This window comes from Biomphalaria glabrata, chromosome 9 (genome assembly GCF_947242115.1).
Source record: "Biomphalaria glabrata chromosome 9, xgBioGlab47.1, whole genome shotgun sequence".
NCBI classification, from domain to species: domain Eukaryota; kingdom Metazoa; phylum Mollusca; class Gastropoda; family Planorbidae; genus Biomphalaria; species Biomphalaria glabrata.
In genome coordinates this window covers 818,963-842,776 of record NC_074719.1, presented here as the reverse complement: position 1 = coordinate 842,776, position 23,814 = coordinate 818,963, and the positions used below count along the sequence as shown (strand labels likewise).

Below are 23,814 nucleotides of genomic sequence, written 5' to 3'. Positions count from 1 at the left end.
AATATTTAGAGTGAAAATTATGCTATTAAGTTTGTGCATTTCTAGCAAAATGAAATCACAACTAAGTTCTTTTGCTTGCAGTACAAACTCATTGGTTTTGTTGAGTTGGCAACAGCAGTCTTTCCTTCAAAATCTCCAGGTTTATTCTTTTTTTTTATATATATATTTTTATTTCACTTTATATTGTTTCAGCAAATCTCTTTATTGTTTGCTTTTCTTTTTCTATCCTTATCTATTGTATTTCTTTTAGAATGTACTTAAAAATCAAAAAGTAAGCTAAGAGCAAATTACTAAGTTTAAAATTCCCACCAGATAAGATCCAAACAAATGAAAATTTAGTTTGATTATGATTACCCGGAGGATTACCACTATAGCAACGACAATATAGATACAAACAGGAACAACATTCACACACAAAACATACAAAGACACAGTCATACACAACCACTGGTTAATAAACTAAACCTCTTTGTGATGTGACTAATGACCATGAAACACACTGACAGAAAATGGAGTAAAAGAGTTATAAAATCTTTCTGTTCTAGCCTTAATGAAGAGGAAGCGACCACTTTATCCAGATCTGATGTAACTGGTTTAGTGGCTGCAGATTGTCCTCAAGAATGCATAAATGAGATCAGATGTTTCAACATTACTTACATGTACATTGCACTTGATATTCTTGTCGAATGTTTGACATGTTTTGAATGTTTCTTGAGAGCTGAAGAGAATCTACTTCCTTGACCAAATGTTCAGCAGAATAAATGTCATCAGGCAAGATATGAGCATCAAGATGACCATACACAGTCCAGTGCACATATCACATGACCAGGCAGCCATCCTTTCTTATGAGAAGACAAAGTCTTAGTGTAGTGACCTCTCTTGCTTAAATTTTTTCTTGTAACTTGGTGCACAAAATAATTGAGAACTGAAATGATTATGAAAATCTAGGAGAGAAAAAAATTCTAAGTAGAGGAAAAGTGACAATTATAATACACATTTTGTTAATGTTTTATTTCTTTGATTTTATGCACATCTGCACAATTTAGGCCATGTCGTGCCTGCAGTCCCTTAAAGACTACTCTCTCTCTCTACATAACAGGGGATAAATTCTATACAGTTAAATCATTAAAATCAAGGTCTATTCACAGTTAAAATAGTAAGGGTAGTAAAAATTTAATAATTAGGTAAAAATCTAATGTAAATAGTACATGAATAAGATGATAATTCCCCTCTCCCTTTTCGAGTTAGTTGTTAGTAACACCAGGTTAGTAGCAACAAAATCATGTAGAAATAGACATGGCTTTATTTAATTTAGTATGACTGTTGTTGACTTGTAGCACCAAACTGCTGGTAGGCAACTAAACTGTTGAAGGCATAATATATCTTAGCTAATAAGAACATTTATAATACTTGTGATCACATGAAATAAATGTAGTAGACTTAAGTAATAAAATTTCTTACAATCTAACTCACTACAATAACACAACCTTTCAGTCTTACATTCTGGAGTCGTCTCCCCTAACTAAGACCCAGTGACGACAATGCCACTTTTGCATCATTCACATTCAATCGCTTACCTCTTACCACAGTCACCATAAAAACACACACACTCCATAACACTTCTGCTTGTCCAACATTCTTTCACTGAATCAAGCCCCAAGCATCCTACTTGTCCATATGTTAGACTTTGCAATGACCATGTTTTTAATCATACTAGTTACATTTAGCAGACACTCTGGCACATATTGGAAATAATAGTGCAAATATTATGACTAATCAAGCTTTAAAAAACTCTAAATTAGATTCTTATTTCTGTACCTTGATATCTGTCAACAAAAACAACTGATACATTTGAACCTAAGGAAGAACAAAAAGAATCTGAAATATAAAGTTGTGTAACAAAAACTTGAAAGAGTTCAAGGTAACAAAACTTAATATATAGATATAAATTGCAGATATAGGCGAGAACCTAAAAAATTGGAATTTTATTTTGTAGCTTGATATCTGTTAACAAAAAATTAAACTTCAGTAAAAAGAAGTGTGATTAAACATTTCAAATATATAAATTCATATGTTGCTAATGAAACTAAAAAAAAAAAAAAGTGGTTCTGGGAGTAATAAGCAGGACTACACATTTGTAAAAACACTGCAGATTATATATAATATATAATAACCATAATCATATATATTTATTTATAATGGTAATCAAAACTAACATAATATAATATAATATATATATATATAGAGAGAGTTGAATGAATACTTGATGTGCCCCAACAGTTAATAGGACACTTGAGGTGCCACATAAGTTAAAAGGACAAGCAGTTGTTAGGACACTTGTGGTGCCCCAACAACTGATAGGACAAACATGAGGTGAACAACAGTTGGTATGATGGATGAGGTGCCCAACAATTGATAGGAAACTTAGAGTGCCCCAACAATAAGACCATTGAGTTGTTAGGATGAATGAGATGCCCCATGATAGGATACTTTAGGTACCCCAACAGTTAATAGGAGACTTGTGGTTATCTAACAGTTGGTAGGAAAAAGAGGTGCCTTACCAACTGATAGGATACTTGAAGTGCCCTACCAAACAATAGGACAAGAGGTGCCCTACAAATTGATAGGACACTAGAGGTGCTCTACCAATTGTTAGGATACTTAAGGTGCCCTACCAATCGATAGGATATTGAGGTGCCCCATCAGTTATAAGGACATTTGAGGTGCCTAAAAAGTGTTGAAACACGTGTGGTGCCCCAACACCTGATTGGACAAACTTGAGGTGGACAACAGTTGGTATGATCGATGAGGTGCCTAACAATTGATAGGACACTTGGGAGTGCCCAAACAATTGATAGAACACTTGGAGTGCCCAAAAATAAGATTATTGAAGTGCCGAACAGTTGTTAGGATAAATGAGATGCCCCAACAAATGATAGGACATTTGAAGTGCTTCAACAATAGATATGATACCTAAGGTGCCTCAACAGTTAAAAGGATATTTGAGGTGCCCAAACAGTTGTTAGGACACTTGTGGTGCCCCAATAGCTGACAGGACACACTTGAGGTGCCCAGCAGTTGGTATGAGGGATGAAGTATTCCAACAATTGATGACCATATAGGTGCCCAACAGTTGGAAGGTATTGATATTTTTTGTTTTTGGCACATCAGCACAATTAAGGCTATGTCATGCCCATAATCTCTCAAGGGTTATTCCCCCTTCATAGCTCAAGAGCTAAGTTTTATACAGTTGGGTCATTAAAAACAAGATTCATTCACAGCTCAGATGGTGAAAATAGTAAACATTTACATAAATTAATAAAAATCTATTTTTAATATTATATATTCACAATTGCTTTGCCCTATCACAAATCAAACACTCGTAGACAGTTAAAGGATGAAAAAGGTGCCCCAAAAATCGACCAGACACTTCAGGTGCACCAACAATTAATTAGTAAATAGTATATTGAAGTTGGACAGTGTAAATTTTGACACAGGCAGACAATATTTTTATGCCAATGTATATTACATATCTCATCAAGTAATAGTCAGTAATTTTGTGCAGTACAAGTATATATATTGCATTGAAGTTGAACTGTAATTGTAAATTTTGACACAGGCAGACAATAAATTTGTGTATATTATATATCTCATTAGTAAATAGTATGTAAGCACTCGTAGACAGTTGAAGGATGAAAAAGGTGCCCCAAAAATCGACCAGACACTTCAGGTGCACCAACAATTAATAAGTAAATAGTATATTGAAGTTGGACAGTGTAAATTTTGACACAGGCAGACAATATTTTTATGCCAATGTATATTATATATCTCATCAAGTAATAGTCAGTAATTTTGTGCAGTACAAGTATATATATTGCATTGAAGTTGAACAGTAATTGTAAATTTTGACACCATAGACAGTAAATTTGTGTATATTTTATATCTCATTAGTAAATAGTATGTAAACACTCGTAGACAGTTGAAGGATGAAAAAGGTGCCCCAAAAATCGACCAGACACTTCAGGTGCACCAACAATTAATTAGTAAATAGTATATTGAAGTTGGACAGTGTAAATTTTGACACAGGCAGACAATATTTTTATGCCAATGTATATTATATATCTCATCAAGTAATAGTCAGTAATTTTGTGCAGTACAAGTATATATATTGCATTGAAGTTGAACAGTAATTGTAAATTTTGACACAGGCAGACAGTAAATTTGTGTATATTTTATATCTCATTAGTAAATAGTATGTAAACACTCGTAGACAGTTGAAGGATGAAAAAGGTGCCCCAAAAATTGACCAGACACTTCAGGTGCACCAACAATTAATTAGTAAATAGTATATTGAAGTTGGACAGTGTAAATTTTGACACAGGCAGACAATATTTTTATGCCAATGTATATTATATATCTCATCAAGTAATAGTCAGTAATTTTGTGCAGTACAAGTATATATATTGCATTGAAGTTGATTTGTAATTGTAAATTTTGACACCATAGACAGTAAATTTGTGTATATTATATATCTCATTAGTAAATAGTATGTAAACACTCGTAGACAGTTGAAGGATGAAAAAGGTGCCCCAAAAATCGACCAGACACTTCAGGTGCACCAACAATTAATTAGTAAATAGTATATTGAAGTTGGACAGTGTAAATTTTGACACAGGCAGACAATATTTTTATGCCAATGTATATTATATATCTCATCAAGTAATAGTCAGTAATTTTGTGCAGTACAAATATATATATTGCATTGAAGTTGATTTGTAATTGTAAATTTTGACACAGGCAGACAGTAAATTTGTGTATATTATATATCTCATTAGTAAATAGTATGTAAACACTCGTAGACAGTTGAAGGATGAAAAAGGTGCCCCAAAAATTGACCAGACACTTCAGGTGCACCAACAATTAATTAGTAAATAGTATATTGAAGTTGGACAGTGTAAATTTTGACACAGGCAGACATTTTTATGCCAATGTATATTATATATCACATCAAGTAATAGTCAGTAATTTTGTGCAGTACAAGTATATATATTGAATTGAAGTTGAACTGTAATTGTAAATTTTGACACAGGCAGACAGTAAATTTGTGTATATTATATATCTCATTAGTAAATAGTATGTAAACACTCGTAGACAGTTAAAGGATGAAAAAGGTGCCCCAAAAATCGACCAGACACTTCAGGTGCACCAACAATTAATTAGTAAATAGTATATTGAAGTTGGACAGTGTAAATTTTGACACAGGCAGACAATATTTTTATGCCAATGTATATTATATATCTCATCAAGTAATAGTCAGTAATTTTGTGCATACAAGTATATATATTGAATTGAAGTTGAACTGTAATTGTAAATTTTGACACAGGCAGACAGTAAATTTGTGTATATTATATATCTCATTAGTAAATAGTATGTAAACACTCGTAGACAGTTGAAGGATGAAAAAGGTGCCCCAAAAATCGACCAGACACTTCAGGTGCACCAACAATTAATTAGTAAATAGTATATTGAAGTTGGACAGTGTAAATTTTGACACAGGCAGACAATATTTTTATGCCAATGTATATTATATATCACATCAAGTAATAGTCAGTAATTTTGTGCAGTACAAGTATATATATTAAATTGAAGTTGAACTGTAATTGTAAATTTTGACACAGGCAGACAGTAAATTTGTGTATATTATATATCTCATTAGTAAATAGTATGTAAACACTCGTAGACAGTTGAAGGATGAAAAAGGTGCCCCAAAAATTGACCAGACACTTCAGGTGCACCAACAATTAATTAGTAAATAGTATATTGAAGTTGGACAGTGTAAATTTTGACACAGGCAGACAATATTTTTATGCCAATGTATATTATATATCTCATCAAGTAATAGTCAGTAATTTTGTGCAGTACAAGTATATATATTGCATTGAAGTTGATTTGTAATTGTAAATTTAGACACCATAGACAGTAAATTTGTGTATATTTTATATCTCATTAGTAAATAGTATGTAAACACTCGTAGACAGTTGAAGGATGAAAAAGGTGCCCCAAAAATCGACCAGACACTTCAGGTGCACCAACAATTAATTAGTAAATAGTATATTGAAGTTGGACAGTGTAAATTTTGACACAGGCAGACAATATTTTTATGCCAATGTATATTATATATCTCATCAAGTAATAGTCAGTAATTTTGTGCAGTACAAGTATATATATTGCATTGAAGTTGATTTGTAATTGTAAATTTTGACACAGGCAGACAGTAAATTTGTGTATATTATATATCTCATTAGTAAATAGTATGTAAACACTCGTAGACAGTTGAAGGATGAAAAAGGTGCCCCAAAAATCGACCAGACACTTCAGGTGCACCAACAATTAATTAGTAAATAGTATATTGAAGTTGGACAGTGTAAATTTTGACACAGGCAGACAATATTTTTATGCCAATGTATATTATATATCTCATCAAGTAATAGTCAGTAATTTTGTGCAGTACAAGTATATATATTGAATTGAAGTTGAACTGTAATTGTAAATTTTGACACAGGCAGACAGTAAATTTGTGTATATTATATATCTCATTAGTAAATAGTATGTAAACACTCGTAGACAGTTAAAGGATGAAAAAGGTGCCCCAAAAATCGACCAGACACTTCAGGTGCACCAACAATTAATTAGTAAATAGTATATTGAAGTTGGACAGTGTAAATTTTGACACAGGCAGACAATATTTTTATGCCAATGTATATTATATATCTCATCAAGTAATAGTCAGTAATTTTGTGCAGTACAAGTATATATATTGAATTGAAGTTGAACTGTAATTGTAAATTTTGACACAGGCAGACAGTAAATTTGTGTATATTATATATCTCATTAGTAAATAGTATGTAAACACTCGTAGACAGTTGAAGGATGAAAAAGGTGCCCCAAAAATCGACCAGACACTTCAGGTGCACCAACAATTAATTAGTAAATAGTATATTGAAGTTGGACAGTGTAAATTTTGACACAGGCAGACAATATTTTTATGCCAATGTATATTATATATCTCATCAAGTAATAGTCAGTAATTTTGTGCAGTACAAGTATATATATTGCATTGAAGTTGATTTGTAATTGTAAATTTTGACACAGGCAGACAGTAAATTTGTGTATATTATATATCTCATTAGTAAATAGTATGTAAACACTCGTAGACAGTTGAAGGATGAAAAAGGTGCCCCAAAAATCGACCAGACACTTCAGGTGCACCAACAATTAATTAGTAAATAGTATATTGAAGTTGGACAGTGTAAATTTTGACACAGGCAGACAATATTTTTATGCCAATGTATATTATATATCACATCAAGTAATAGTCAGTAATTTTGTGCAGTACAAGTATATATATTGAATTGAAGTTGAACTGTAATTGTAAATTTTGACACAGGCAGACAGTAAATTTGTGTATATTATATATCTCATTAGTAAATAGTATGTAAACACTCGTAGACACTTAAAGGATGAAAAAGGTGCCCCAAAAATCGACCAGACACTTCAGGTGCACCAACAATTAATTAGTAAATAGTATATTGAAGTTGGACAGTGTAAATTTTGACACAGGCAGACAATATTTTTATGCCAATGTATATTATATATCTCATCAAGTAATAGTCAGTAATTTTGTGCAGTACAAATATATATATTGCATTGAAGTTGAACTGTAATTGTAAATTTTGACACAGGCAGACATTACATTTGTGTATATTATATATCTCATCAAATAATAGTAATTTTGTGCAGTACAAGTATATAAAATTGTATTGAAGTTGGACAGTAATTGTAAATTTGGACACAGGCAGTAATTTTGTGCTGATGTATATTATACATCTCAAGTAATAGTCAGTAATTTTGTGCAGTAAAAGTATATATATTTATATATACATTCTATTGAAGTTGGACAGTGAAAAGATTAAGAAGCACTCTTCAAAGTGATGAGCTATATCAGTGCTAGTATTCAATGACATTACAGGAAGATAATCAGTATTGAAATATATTACTGATAATTTTGATTTTCATTTTTAATTTTTATGTTCTATATTTAGAAAGCTGTTGACAGTATTGTTCTTGTCAAAATTTGGTATCACTGATATTGTGTCCTTGTTAAATTTTGTCTTTTTTCAATGTGTAAAAAAAATATATATATATATGATCAGAACATAAGGTTTTAGAGGTCGCAGATTTAACACTAGTAGATTTTTGTGTTTAGACTATTGTTTATTTTAATGTTTACATTGTATTAATATTGTGCACAATTTCTTGGGGTCTTTAAGTCATTTTTATTTATATTTGTAAGTATATGTAGTATTTCTTGAAAATTTTCTGTCTTTTTTTCCTGCTGTACTTGTTTGTTTTTATATATTGACCAAATCTTGCTTTTGGAACAGGATGTGCTTTAGGGTAAGAGAGTGAGGTCAATGTGTTGCTCGAATCCTCCTCAATTTAATCAAAGTTTTCAGTGCACTGAGTCATCATCATATCATCATTAATATAATTGTAACATTTTGGTATAAACTTTGTTACATTTTTTTTTACATTATAATATTTTATTAATTTTGTTTTCTCTTTCTATATGACCAAATAATATATTGTAAAAACATAATAATTGATTATGACATTGATTATTAGATTGTTGACAATTTAGTGTGTTATGTTAATCACAATAGTATTGGCTTGATAATATTGTAAGTGATTGTAAACTATAAAAGATATTAGATATCATTATTATCTATAAAAAAGTATAGAATGCCATTGTACTTTTGATAAGTATTAATAGATACATGGATGGATATACTGAACTAAAGAAAGTTGCTGAATCGTTTGGTCTTAAAGATGAAGAAAAGAAAGATGTTTTGACATAAATGGAAAGGAAAGAAAATCAAGTTGATATTGAAAGAGTTGGCGAGAGCACAAAGAGAAGAGAGAAATGCAACTAGATGCTGAAATAAATTAAAAGGAAGCAAAACCAGACAAAGAATCAGAAATAAAAAAAAAAAACAACTGAAAAATAAAAGCTGCAATTCAAAACAAGGGAGACAAAACAGAAACTACCAAGCGTGAACATATAGAGAATATTTACAAAGCACAAAGAGAAGAGTGAAATGCAACTAGATGCTGAAAGAAATTAAAAGGATGCAAAACCAGACAAAGAATCAGAAATTAAAAAAAAAAACAACTGAAAAATAAAAGCTGCAATTCAAAACAAGGGAGACAAAAAAAACTACCAAGCGTGAACATAAAGAGAATATTTATAGGCAAAAAATGAGGGACCTTATGAAACTGATGAAATGAATAGTTATTTTCAGACTATCTGTAAAACTTGCAATTACAATGAAGATACTTGTTCTAATATATTCATCTGTAAACTAAGTGGCAAGACTTTGAGTGTTATTAACTCATTAATAGAAGAACAAAGAAAGAAATGCATCCTGTTAAAAGCAATATTATTGGAATCTAGATCACCAAAGAGAAATTTATTATCAACATCAAAGACAAGAATCTAATTCTCCAAACTATAATGTACCAAGAAATAAATAGATAAGGAATCGGAAATCAGAATAGGTAACAAAGTAATAATGTTAATATAAATGAAGTTCAAGCAACAGTGTATAATATTAAACTAGAACTATAATTTCTTCCAACATATGTTAATGGTGTACTAGTGAAATATACCACAGTCATTACAAATGATAAACGTGTTACACAAGATACTATGACAGGTATAACTAAGAACATATGACAGGCTTAACTAAGATAATATGACATGTAAAACTAAGAAAAAAAGACAGGTAATACTATGAAAATATGACAGGTAAAACTAGAACTTATGACAGGTAAAACTAAAAAAATATGACAGGTAAAACTAAAAAAATATGACAGGTAAAACTAAGAAAAAAATGCCAGGAAAAACTAAGAAAAATGGACAAGTAAAACTAAGAAAATATGAAAGGCATAACAAAGAAAATATGACATGTTAAACTAAGAAAATATGACAGGTAAAACTAAGAAAATATGACAGGTAAATATAAGACAAATTTCTTTATTAAGCACTCAAAGAATGATTTCACTGGGAATTGCAAATATATTTTGATCACCACATTAAATGCAGAGGTCAAAGACAAGCTAATTATCACACATTTGTTGTTATATTTATTGTTACAAACGTTCAATGGAATATAGATGAAGACATCTAACACAGTTATACATCCGTATGAATTTCTTTTTTAAGCACTCAAAGAATGATTTCACTGGGAATTGCAAACATTTCGATAACCACATTAAGTGCAGAGGTCAAAGACCTGCTAATTAATACACATTTGTTGTTATATTTATTGTTACAAACGTTCAGTCGGAATATAAATGAAGACGTCTAACACAGTTATACATCCGTATGAATTTCTTTTTAGGCACTCAAAGAATGATTTCACTGGGAATTGCAAACACATTTTGATCACCACATTAAGTGCAGAGGTCAAAGACCTGCTAATTATCACACATTTGTTGTTATATTTATTGTTACAAACGTTCAATTGGAATATAAATGAAGACGTCTAACACAGTTATACATCCGTATGAATTTCCTTTTCTAAGCACTCAAAGAATGATTTCACTGGGAATTGCAAATACATTTTGATCACCACATTAAGTGCAGAGGTCAAAGACCTGCTAATTAGCACACATTTGTACACAAATGTTTGTAGATATCCTCATTACAATTCAATAAAGTTGTTACAAAACCTCACTGGTTACATCACTTCACAGTGTCTCAATGGATAGGGTAGAGATGAGCGTGATACAAACGACAATCCCAACTGTTCCTGCACAATCATCATATATCTGATGGCTTATATTTTCATCCTTTTTTTTTTAACTCTTGTTTTGCAAACGTGCATCAGTTGAATAGTTGGAGCCCAATAAAAAGTTTCAGGCTTGCTTTTTTCACTGACTCCTGTTTTGAGCTTGTTGACCTACAGCTTCATTTTGATGAACTGACTGTAACAATATTTTTGATGACGTCGTGTTCAAGCTATTGAAGGTGGTCTACAAGCATCCGGTTTGAGGGCTGAATCAGCCTCACAAACTTCGCACTCAACTAATGTCGAGTGAGTTGAATCAGCGTCAAAGCTTGCACTCAACTAATTATGTCCCAACTATTATTCAACTGAGCCGAAATAACCGGTTATTTTACAAACTCATTCTTCTTTGTTGTTTTTTTGAATGCCTTTTAACATTCCAAGTTATGATGATGCTTTGTCCAAGGCATTGTAGCACGTGAAAAAAATGCAAAACAAGAAAAAGGATGTGCACTGTTGGGTTGTCTACAAATGCACAGACATAACCAACAATTTCGTCTTGGATCAACAATTCAATTGATGACAATATTACTACATCTAGTCCTCAGCTAAAAATCCTCAATTTTTCAAAAATGAATACAATATCCTGTCCTATAAGTACGAAGATGGTCATGGAGACCGATCTTCTTTGAAAAAAAATCCTCAACTACATCCTTTAAACATGAAGATGGCTAAAGAGCCCAGTCTTCACTTTTAAAATTCCTCCATTAATCATTCCTATGAACACAAAGATGGCTAAGGAGTCCAGTCTTCGCTTTTAAAATTCCTCCATTAATCATTCCTATGAACACGAAGATGGCTAAGGAGTCCAGTCTTCGCTTTTAAAAGTCCTCCATTAATCATTCCTATAAACACGAAGATGGCTAAAGAGTCCAGTCTTCGCTTTTGAAAAGTCCTAAGCTAAACATAGTAATGTCATCAATTAAATGTGTTTTCTCCGCAACTATTTAGTTGGTCTGCAAGTGCAAATGTTGATTAGTGTGCGCTGCATCACGAGCGGCGATATTTCCTTTGATGGACACGTTCATATGTTCCTTGAGTGTGACTTAATTATTGATTTTTACAAACGTTCAATCGGAATATAAATGAAGACGTCTAACACAGTTATACATCCGTATGAATTTCCTTTTCTAAGCACTCAAAGAATGATTTTACTGGGAATTGCAAATACATTTTGATCACCACATTAAGTGCAGAGGTCAAAGACCTGCTAATTAGCACACATTTGTACACAAATGTTTGTAGATATCCTCATTACAATTCAATAAAGTTGTTACAAAACCTCACTGGTTACATCACTTCACAGTGTCTCAATGGATAGGGTAGAGATGAGCGTGATACAAACGACAATCCCAACTGTTCCTGTACAATCATCATATATCTGATGGCTTATATTTTCATCCTTTTTTTTTTAACTCTTGTTTTGCAAACGTGCATCAGTTGAATAGTTGGAGCCCAATAAAAAGTTTCAGGCTTGCTTTTTTCACTGACTCCTGTTTTGAGCTTGTTGACCTACAGCTTCATTTTGATGAACTGACTGTAACAATATTTTTGATGACGTCGTGTTCAAGCTATTGAAGGTGGTCTACAAGCATCCGGTTTGAGGGCTGAATCAGCCTCACAAACTTCGCACTCAACTAATGTCGAGTGAGTTGAATCAGCGTCAAAGCTTGCACTCAACTAATTATGTCCCAACTATTATTCAACTGAGCCGAAATAACCGGTTATTTTACAAACTCATTCTTCTTTGTTGTTTTTTTGAATGCCTTTTAACATTCCAAGTTATGATGATGCTTTGTCCAAGGCATTGTAGCACGTGAAAAAATGCAAAACAAGAAAAAGGATGTGCACTGTTGGGTTGTCTACAAATGCACAGACATAACCAACAATTTCGTCTTGGATCAACAATTCAATTGATGACAATATTACTACATCTAGTCCTCAGCTAAAAATCCTCCATTTTTCAAAAATGAATACAATATCCTGTCCTATAAGTACGAAGATGGTCATGGAGACCGATCTTCTTTGAAAAAAAATCCTCAACTACATCCTTTAAACATGAAGATGGCTAAAGAGCCCAGTCTTCACTTTTAAAATTCCTCCATTAATCATTCCTATGAACACAAAGATGGCTAAGGAGTCCAGTCTTCGCTTTTAGAATTCCTCCATTAATCATTCCTATGAACACAAAGATGGCTAAGGAGTCCAGTCTTCGCTTTTAAAATTCCTCCATTAATCATTCCTATGAACACGAAGATGGCTAAGGAGTCCAGTCTTCGCTTTTAAAAGTCCTCCATTAATCATTCCTATAAACACGAAGATGGCTAAAGAGTCCAGTCTTCGCTTTTGAAAAGTCCTAAGCTAAACATAGTAATGTCATCAATTAAATGTGTTTTCTCCGCAACTATTTAGTTGGTCTGCAAGTGCAAATGTTGATTAGTGTGCGCTGCATCACGAGCGGCGATATTTCCTTTGATGGACACGTTCATATGTTCCTTGAGTGTGACTTAATTATTGATTTTTACAAACGTTCAATCGGAATATAAATGAAGACATCTAACACAGTTATACATCCGTATGAATTTCCTTTTCTAAGCACTCAAAGAATGATTTTACTGGGAATTGCAAATACATTTTGATCACCACATTAAGTGCAGAGGTCAAAGACCTGCTAATTAGCACACATTTGTACACAAATGTTTGTAGATATCCTCATTACAATTCAATAAAGTTGTTACAAAACCTCACTGGTTACATCACTTCACAGTGTCTCAATGGATAGGGTAGAGATGAGCGTGATACAAACGACAATCCCAACTGTTCCTGCACAATCATCATATATCTGATGGCTTATATTTTCATCCTTTTTTTTTTAACTCTTGTTTTGCAAACGTGCATCAGTTGAATAGTTGGAGCCCAATAAAAAGTTTCAGGCTTGCTTTTTTCACTGACTCCTGTTTTGAGCTTGTTGACCTACAGCTTCATTTTGATGAACTGACTGTAACAATATTTTTGATGACGTCGTGTTCAAGCTATTGAAGGTGGTCTACAAGCATCCGGTTTGAGGGCTGAATCAGCCTCACAAACTTCGCACTCAACTAATGTCGAGTGAGTTGAATCAGCGTCAAAGCTTGCACTCAACTAATTATGTCCCAACTATTATTCAACTGAGCCGAAATAACCGGTTATTTTACAAACTCATTCTTCTTTGTTGTTTTTTTGAATGCCTTTTAACATTCCAAGTTATGATGATGCTTTGTCCAAGGCATTGTAGCACGTGAAAAAAATGCAAAACAAGAAAAAGGATGTGCACTGTTGGGTTGTCTACAAATGCACAGACATAACCAACAATTTCGTCTTGGATCAACAATTCAATTGATGACAATATTACTACATCTAGTCCTCAGCTAAAAATCCTCAATTTTTCAAAAATGAATACAATATCCTTTCCTATAAGTACGAAGATGGTCATGGAGACCGATCTTCTTTGAAAAAAAATCCTCAACTACATCCTTTAAACATGAAGATGGCTAAAGAGCCCAGTCTTCACTTTTAAAATTCCTCCATTAATCATTCCTATGAACACAAAGATGGCTAAGGAGTCCAGTCTTCGCTTTTAAAATTCCTCCATTAATCATTCCTATGAACACGAAGATGGCTAAGGAGTCCAGTCTTCGCTTTTAAAAGTCCTCCATTAATCATTCCTATAAACACGAAGATGGCTAAAGAGTCCAGTCTTCGCTTTTGAAAAGTCCTAAGCTAAACATAGTAATGTCATCAATTAAATGTGTTTTCTCCGCAACTATTTAGTTGGTCTGCAAGTGCAAATGTTGATTAGTGTGCGCTGCATCACGAGCGGCGATATTTCCTTTGATGGACACGTTCATATGTTCCTTGAGTGTGACTTAATTATTGATTTTTACAAACGTTCAATCGGAATATAAATGAAGACGTCTAACACAGTTATACATCCGTATGAATTTCCTTTTCTAAGCACTCAAAGAATGATTTTACTGGGAATTGCAAATACATTTTGATCACCACATTAAGTGCAGAGGTCAAAGACCTGCTAATTAGCACACATTTGTACACAAATGTTTGTAGATATCCTCATTACAATTCAATAAAGTTGTTACAAAACCTCACTGGTTACATCACTTCACAGTGTCTCAATGGATAGGGTAGAGATGAGCGTGATACAAACGACAATCCCAACTGTTCCTGCACAATCATCATATATCTGATGGCTTATATTTTCATCCTTTTTTTTTTAACTCTTGTTTTGCAAACGTGCATCAGTTGAATAGTTGGAGCCCAATAAAAAGTTTCAGGCTTGCTTTTTTCACTGACTCCTGTTTTGAGCTTGTTGACCTACAGCTTCATTTTGATGAACTGACTGTAACAATATTTTTGATGACGTCGTGTTCAAGCTATTGAAGGTGGTCTACAAGCATCCGGTTTGAGGGCTGAATCAGCCTCACAAACTTCGCACTCAACTAATGTCGAGTGAGTTGAATCAGCGTCAAAGCTTGCACTCAACTAATTATGTCCCAACTATTATTCAACTGAGCCGAAATAACCGGTTATTTTACAAACTCATTCTTCTTTGTTGTTTTTTTGAATGCCTTTTAACATTCCAAGTTATGATGATGCTTTGTCCAAGGCATTGTAGCACGTGAAAAAATGCAAAACAAGAAAAAGGATGTGCACTGTTGGGTTGTCTACAAATGCACAGACATAACCAACAATTTCGTCTTGGATCAACAATTCAATTGATGACAATATTACTACATCTAGTCCTCAGCTAAAAATCCTCCATTTTTCAAAAATGAATACAATATCCTGTCCTATAAGTACGAAGATGGTCATGGAGACCGATCTTCTTTGAAAAAAAATCCTCAACTACATCCTTTAAACATGAAGATGGCTAAAGAGCCCAGTCTTCACTTTTAAAATTCCTCCATTAATCATTCCTATGAACACAAAGATGGCTAAGGAGTCCAGTCTTCGCTTTTAGAATTCCTCCATTAATCATTCCTATGAACACAAAGATGGCTAAGGAGTCCAGTCTTCGCTTTTAAAATTCCTCCATTAATCATTCCTATGAACACGAAGATGGCTAAGGAGTCCAGTCTTCGCTTTTAAAAGTCCTCCATTAATCATTCCTATAAACACGAAGATGGCTAAAGAGTCCAGTCTTCGCTTTTGAAAAGTCCTAAGCTAAACATAGTAATGTCATCAATTAAATGTGTTTTCTCCGCAACTATTTAGTTGGTCTGCAAGTGCAAATGTTGATTAGTGTGCGCTGCATCACGAGCGGCGATATTTCCTTTGATGGACACGTTCATATGTTCCTTGAGTGTGACTTAATTATTGATTTTTACAAACGTTCAATCGGAATATAAATGAAGACGTCTAACACAGTTATACATCCGTATGAATTTCCTTTTCTAAGCACTCAAAGAATGATTTTACTGGGAATTGCAAATACATTTTGATCACCACATTAAGTGCAGAGGTCAAAGACCTGCTAATTAGCACACATTTGTACACAAATGTTTGTAGATATCCTCATTACAATTCAATAAAGTTGTTACAAAACCTCACTGGTTACATCACTTCACAGTGTCTCAATGGATAGGGTAGAGATGAGCGTGATACAAACGACAATCCCAACTGTTCCTGCACAATCATCATATATCTGATGGCTTATATTTTCATCCTTTTTTTTTTAACTCTTGTTTTGCAAACGTGCATCAGTTGAATAGTTGGAGCCCAATAAAAAGTTTCAGGCTTGCTTTTTTCACTGACTCCTGTTTTGAGCTTGTTGACCTACAGCTTCATTTTGATGAACTGACTGTAACAATATTTTTGATGACGTCGTGTTCAAGCTATTGAAGGTGGTCTACAAGCATCCGGTTTGAGGGCTGAATCAGCCTCACAAACTTCGCACTCAACTAATGTCGAGTGAGTTGAATCAGCGTCAAAGCTTGCACTCAACTAATTATGTCCCAACTATTATTCAACTGAGCCGAAATAACCGGTTATTTTACAAACTCATTCTTCTTTGTTGTTTTTTTGAATGCCTTTTAACATTCCAAGTTATGATGATGCTTTGTCCAAGGCATTGTAGCACGTGAAAAAATGCAAAACAAGAAAAAGGATGTGCACTGTTGGGTTGTCTACAAATGCACAGACATAACCAACAATTTCGTCTTGGATCAACAATTCAATTGATGACAATATTACTACATCTAGTCCTCAGCTAAAAATCCTCCATTTTTCAAAAATGAATACAATATCCTGTCCTATAAGTACGAAGATGGTCATGGAGACCGATCTTCTTTGAAAAAAAATCCTCAACTACATCCTTTAAACATGAAGATGGCTAAAGAGCCCAGTCTTCACTTTTAAAATTCCTCCATTAATCATTCCTATGAACACAAAGATGGCTAAGGAGTCCAGTCTTCGCTTTTAGAATTCCTCCATTAATCATTCCTATGAACACAAAGATGGCTAAGGAGTCCAGTCTTCGCTTTTAAAATTCCTCCATTAATCATTCCTATGAACACGAAGATGGCTAAGGAGTCCAGTCTTCGCTTTTAAAAGTCCTCCATTAATCATTCCTATAAACACGAAGATGGCTAAAGAGTCCAGTCTTCGCTTTTGAAAAGTCCTAAGCTAAACATAGTAATGTCATCAATTAAATGTGTTTTCTCCGCAACTATTTAGTTGGTCTGCAAGTGCAAATGTTGATTAGTGTGCGCTGCATCACGAGCGGCGATATTTCCTTTGATGGACACGTTCATATGTTCCTTGAGTGTGACTTAATTATTGATTTTTACAAACGTTCAATCGGAATATAAATGAAGACGTCTAACACAGTTATACATCCGTATGAATTTCCTTTTCTAAGCACTCAAAGAATGATTTTACTGGGAATTGCAAATACATTTTGATCACCACATTAAGTGCAGAGGTCAAAGACCTGCTAATTAGCACACATTTGTACACAAATGTTTGTAGATATCCTCATTACAATTCAATAAAGTTGTTACAAAACCTCACTGGTTACATCACTTCACAGTGTCTCAATGGATAGGGTAGAGATGAGCGTGATACAAACGACAATCCCAACTGTTCCTGCACAATCATCATATATCTGATGGCTTATATTTTCATCCTTTTTTTTTTAACTCTTGTTTTGCAAACGTGCATCAGTTGAATAGTTGGAGCCCAATAAAAAGTTTCAGGCTTGCTTTTTTCACTGACTCCTGTTTTGAGCTTGTTGACCTACAGCTTCATTTTGATGAACTGACTGTAACAATATTTTTGATGACGTCGTGTTCAAGCTATTGAAGGTGGTCTACAAGCATCCGGTTTGAGGGCTGAATCAGCCTCACAAACTTCGCACTCAACTAATGTCGAGTGAGTTGAATCAGCGTCAAAGCTTGCACTCAACTAATTATGTCCCAACTATTATTCAACTGAGCCGAAATAACCGGTTATTTTACAAACTCATTCTTCTTTGTTGTTTTTTTGAATGCCTTTTAACATTCCAAGTTATGATGATGCTTTGTCCAAGGCATTGTAGCACGTGAAAAAATGCAAAACAAGAAAAAGGATGTGCACTGTTGGGTTGTCTACAAATGCACAGACATAACCAACAATTTCGTCTTGGATCAACAATTCAATTGATGACAATATTACTACATCTAGTCCTCAGCTAAAAATCCTCCATTTTTCAAAAATGAATACAATATCCTGTCCTATAAGTACGAAGATGGTCATGGAGACCGATCTTCTTTGAAAAAAAATCCTCAACTACATCCTTTAAACATGAAGATGGCTAAAGAGCCCAGTCTTCACTTTTAAAATTCCTCCATTAATCATTCCTATGAACACAAAGATGGCTAAGGAGTCCAGTCTTCGCTTTTAGAATTCCTCCATTAATCATTCCTATGAACACAAAGATGGCTAAGGAGTCCAGTCTTCGCTTTTAAAATTCCTCCATTAATCATTCCTATGAACACGAAGATGGCTAAGGAGTCCAGTCTTCGCTTTTAAAAGTCCTCCATTAATCATTCCTATAAACACGAAGATGGCTAAAGAGTCCAGTCTTCGCTTTTGAAAAGTCCTAAGCTAAACATAGTAATGTCATCAATTAAATGTGTTTTCTCCGCAACTATTTAGTTGGTCTGCAAGTGCAAATGTTGATTAGTGTGCGCTGCATCACGAGCGGCGATATTTCCTTTGATGGACACGTTCATATGTTCCTTGAGTGTGACTTAATTATTGATTTTTACAAACGTTCAATCGGAATATAAATGAAGACGTCTAACACAGTTATACATCCGTATGAATTTCCTTTTCTAAGCACTCAAAGAATGATTTTACTGGGAATTGCAAATACATTTTGATCACCACATTAAGTGCAGAGGTCAAAGACCTGCTAATTAGCACACATTTGTACACAAATGTTTGTAGATATCCTCATTACAATTCAATAAAGTTGTTACAAAACCTCACTGGTTACATCACTTCACAGTGTCTCAATGGATAGGGTAGAGATGAGCGTGATACAAACGACAATCCCAACTGTTCCTGCACAATCATCATATATCTGATGGCTTATATTTTCATCCTTTTTTTTTTAACTCTTGTTTTGCAAACGTGCATCAGTTGAATAGTTGGAGCCCAATAAAAAGTTTCAGGCTTGCTTTTTTCACTGACTCCTGTTTTGAGCTTGTTGACCTACAGCTTCATTTTGATGAACTGACTGTAACAATATTTTTGATGACGTCGTGTTCAAGCTATTGAAGGTGGTCTACAAGCATCCGGTTTGAGGGCTGAATCAGCCTCACAAACTTCGCACTCAACTAATGTCGAGTGAGTTGAATCAGCGTCAAAGCTTGCACTCAACTAATTATGTCCCAACTATTATTCAACTGAGCCGAAATAACCGGTTATTTTACAAACTCATTCTTCTTTGTTGTTTTTTTGAATGCCTTTTAACATTCCAAGTTATGATGATGCTTTGTCCAAGGCATTGTAGCACGTGAAAAAAATGCAAAACAAGAAAAAGGATGTGCACTGTTGGGTTGTCTACAAATGCACAGACATAACCAACAATTTCGTCTTGGATCAACAATTCAATTGATGACAATATTACTACATCTAGTCCTCAGCTAAAAATCCTCAATTTTTCAAAAATGAATACAATATCCTTTCCTATAAGTACGAAGATGGTCATGGAGACCGATCTTCTTTGAAAAAAAATCCTCAACTACATCCTTTAAACATGAAGATGGCTAAAGAGCCCAGTCTTCACTTTTAAAATTCCTCCATTAATCATTCCTATGAACACAAAGATGGCTAAGGAGTCCAGTCTTCGCTTTTAAAATTCCTCCATTAATCATTCCTATGAACACGAAGATGGCTAAGGAGTCCAGTCTTCGCTTTTAAAAGTCCTCCATTAATCATTCCTATAAACACGAAGATGGCTAAAGAGTCCAGTCTTCGCTTTTGAAAAGTCCTAAGCTAAACATAGTAATGTCATCAATTAAATGTGTTTTCTCCGCAACTATTTAGTTGGTCTGCAAGTGCAAATGTTGATTAGTGTGCGCTGCATCACGAGCGGCGATATTTCCTTTGATGGACACGTTCATATGTTCCTTGAGTGTGACTTAATTATTGATTTTTACAAACGTTCAATCGGAATATAAATGAAGACGTCTAACACAGTTATACATCCGTATGAATTTCCTTTTCTAAGCACTCAAAGAATGATTTTACTGGGAATTGCAAATACATTTTGATCACCACATTAAGTGCAGAGGTCAAAGACCTGCTAATTAGCACACATTTGTACACAAATGTTTGTAGATATCCTCATTACAATTCAATAAAGTTGTTACAAAACCTCACTGGTTACATCACTTCACAGTGTCTCAATGGATAGGGTAGAGATGAGCGTGATACAAACGACAATCCCAACTGTTCCTGCACAATCATCATATATCTGATGGCTTATATTTTCATCCTTTTTTTTTTAACTCTTGTTTTGCAAACGTGCATCAGTTGAATAGTTGGAGCCCAATAAAAAGTTTCAGGCTTGCTTTTTTCACTGACTCCTGTTTTGAGCTTGTTGACCTACAGCTTCATTTTGATGAACTGACTGTAACAATATTTTTGATGACGTCGTGTTCAAGCTATTGAAGGTGGTCTACAAGCATCCGGTTTGAGGGCTGAATCAGCCTCACAAACTTCGCACTCAACTAATGTCGAGTGAGTTGAATCAGCGTCAAAGCTTGCACTCAACTAATTATGTCCCAACTATTATTCAACTGAGCCGAAATAACCGGTTATTTTACAAACTCATTCTTCTTTGTTGTTTTTTTGAATGCCTTTTAACATTCCAAGTTATGATGATGCTTTGTCCAAGGCATTGTAGCACGTGAAAAAAATGCAAAACAAGAAAAAGGATGTGCACTGTTGGGTTGTCTACAAATGCACAGACATAACCAACAATTTCGTCTTGGATCAACAATTCAATTGATGACAATATTACTACATCTAGTCCTCAGCTAAAAATCCTCCATTTTTCAAAAATGAATACAATATCCTTTCCTATAAGTACGAAGATGGTCATGGAGACCGATCTTCTTTGAAAAAAAATCCTCAACTACATCCTTTAAACATGAAGATGGCTAAAGAGCCCAGTCTTCACTTTTAAAATTCCTCCATTAATCATTCCTATGAACACAAAGATGGCTAAGGAGTCCAGTCTTCGCTTTTAGAATTCCTCCATTAATCATTCCTACGAACACAAAGATGGCTAAGGAGTCCAGTCTTCGCTTTTAAAATTCCTCCATTAATCATTCCTATGAACACGAAGATGGCTAAGGAGTCCAGTCTTCGCTTTTAAAAGTCCTCCATTAATCATTCCTATAAACACGAAGATGGCTAAAGAGTCCAGTCTTCGCTTTTGAAAAGTCCTAAGCTAAACATAGTAATGTCATCAATTAAATGTGTTTTCTCCGCAACTATTTAGTTGGTCTGCAAGTGCAAATGTTGATTAGTGTGCGCTGCATCACGAGCGGCGATATTTCCTTTGATGGACACGTTCATATGTTCCTTGAGTGTGACTTAATTATTGATTTTTACAAACGTTCAATCGGAATATAAATGAAGACGTCTAACACAGTTATACATCCGTATGAATTTCCTTTTCTAAGCACTCAAAGAATGATTTCACTGGGAATTGCAAATACATTTTGATCACCACATTAAGTGCAGAGGTCAAAGACCTGCTAATTAGCACACATTTGTACACAAATGTTTGTAGATATCCTCATTACAATTCAATAAAGTTGTTACAAAACCTCACTGGTTACATCACTTCACAGTGTCTCAATGGATAGGGTAGAGATGAGCGTGATACAAACGACAATCCCAACTGTTCCTGCACAATCATCATATATCTGATGGCTTATATTTTCATCCTTTTTTTTTTAACTCTTGTTTTGCAAACGTGCATCAGTTGAATAGTTGGAGCCCAATAAAAAGTTTCAGGCTTGCTTTTTTCACTGACTCCTGTTTTGAGCTTGTTGACCTACAGCTTCATTTTGATGAACTGACTGTAACAATATTTTTGATGACGTCGTGTTCAAGCTATTGAAGGTGGTCTACAAGCATCCGGTTTGAGGGCTGAATCAGCCTCACAAACTTCGCACTCAACTAATGTCGAGTGAGTTGAATCAGCGTCAAAGCTTGCACTCAACTAATTATGTCCCAACTATTATTCAACTGAGCCGAAATAACCGGTTATTTTACAAACTCATTCTTCTTTGTTGTTTTTTTGAATGCCTTTTAACATTCCAAGTTATGATGATGCTTTGTCCAAGGCATTGTAGCACGTGAAAAAAATGCAAAACAAGAAAAAGGATGTGCACTGTTGGGTTGTCTACAAATGCACAGACATAACCAACAATTTCGTCTTGGATCAACAATTCAATTGATGACAATATTACTACATCTAGTCCTCAGCTAAAAATCCTCAATTTTTCAAAAATGAATACAATATCCTGTCCTATAAGTACGAAGATGGTCATGGAGACCGATCTTCTTTGAAAAAAAATCCTCAACTACATCCTTTAAACATGAAGATGGCTAAAGAGCCCAGTCTTCACTTTTAAAATTCCTCCATTAATCATTCCTATGAACACAAAGATGGCTAAGGAGTCCAGTCTTCGCTTTTAAAAATTCCTCCATTAATCATTCCTATGAACACAAAGATGGCTAAGGAGTCCAGTCTTCGCTTTTAAAAATTCCTCCATTAATCATTCCTATGAACACGAAGATGGCTAAGAGTCCAGTCTTCGCTTTTAAAAGTCCTCCATTAATCATTCCTATAAATACGAAGATGGCTAAAGAGTCCAGTCTTCGCTTTTGAAAAGTCCTAAGCTAAACACAGTAATGTCATCAATTAAATGTGTTTTCTCCGCAACTATTTAGTTGGTCTGCAAGTGCAAATGTTGATTAGTGTGCGCTGCATCACGAGCGGCGATATTTCCTTTGATGGACACGTTCATATGTTCCTTGAGTGTGACTTAATTATTGATTTTTTACAAACGTTCAATCGGAATATAAATGAAGACGTCTAACACAGTTATACATCCGTATGAATTTCTTTTTTAAGCACTCAAAGAATGATTTCACTGGGAATTGCAAACACATTTTGATCACCACATTAAGTGCAGAGGTCAAAGACCTGCTAATTATCACACATTTTTTGTTATATTTATTGTTACAAACGTTCAATTGGAATATAAATGAAGACGTCTAACACAGTTATACATCCGTATGAATTTCTTTTTTAAGCACTCAAAGAATGATTTCACTG

General features: G+C 34.1%; 1 long non-coding RNA gene across 5 annotated transcripts in view; it reads right to left on the bottom strand.

The window, feature by feature from the left end:
- Positions 1–23,814, bottom strand: part of LOC129928215 (uncharacterized) — a 32,008-nt gene that overhangs the window by 2,553 nt on the left and 5,641 nt on the right. For 2 of the 5 annotated variants that reach the window (XR_008779796.1, XR_008779800.1), the window contains 2 exons: positions 1,819–1,878; positions 658–925 (listed from right to left, as the gene is read on the bottom strand). This is a non-coding gene — a long non-coding RNA (uncharacterized LOC129928215). Of the gene's footprint in view, positions 1–657; positions 945–1,818; positions 1,879–23,814 lie in introns of all 5 variants that reach the window. The other 3 variants (XR_008779799.1, XR_008779797.1, XR_008779798.1) reach the window with 3 other exon arrangements.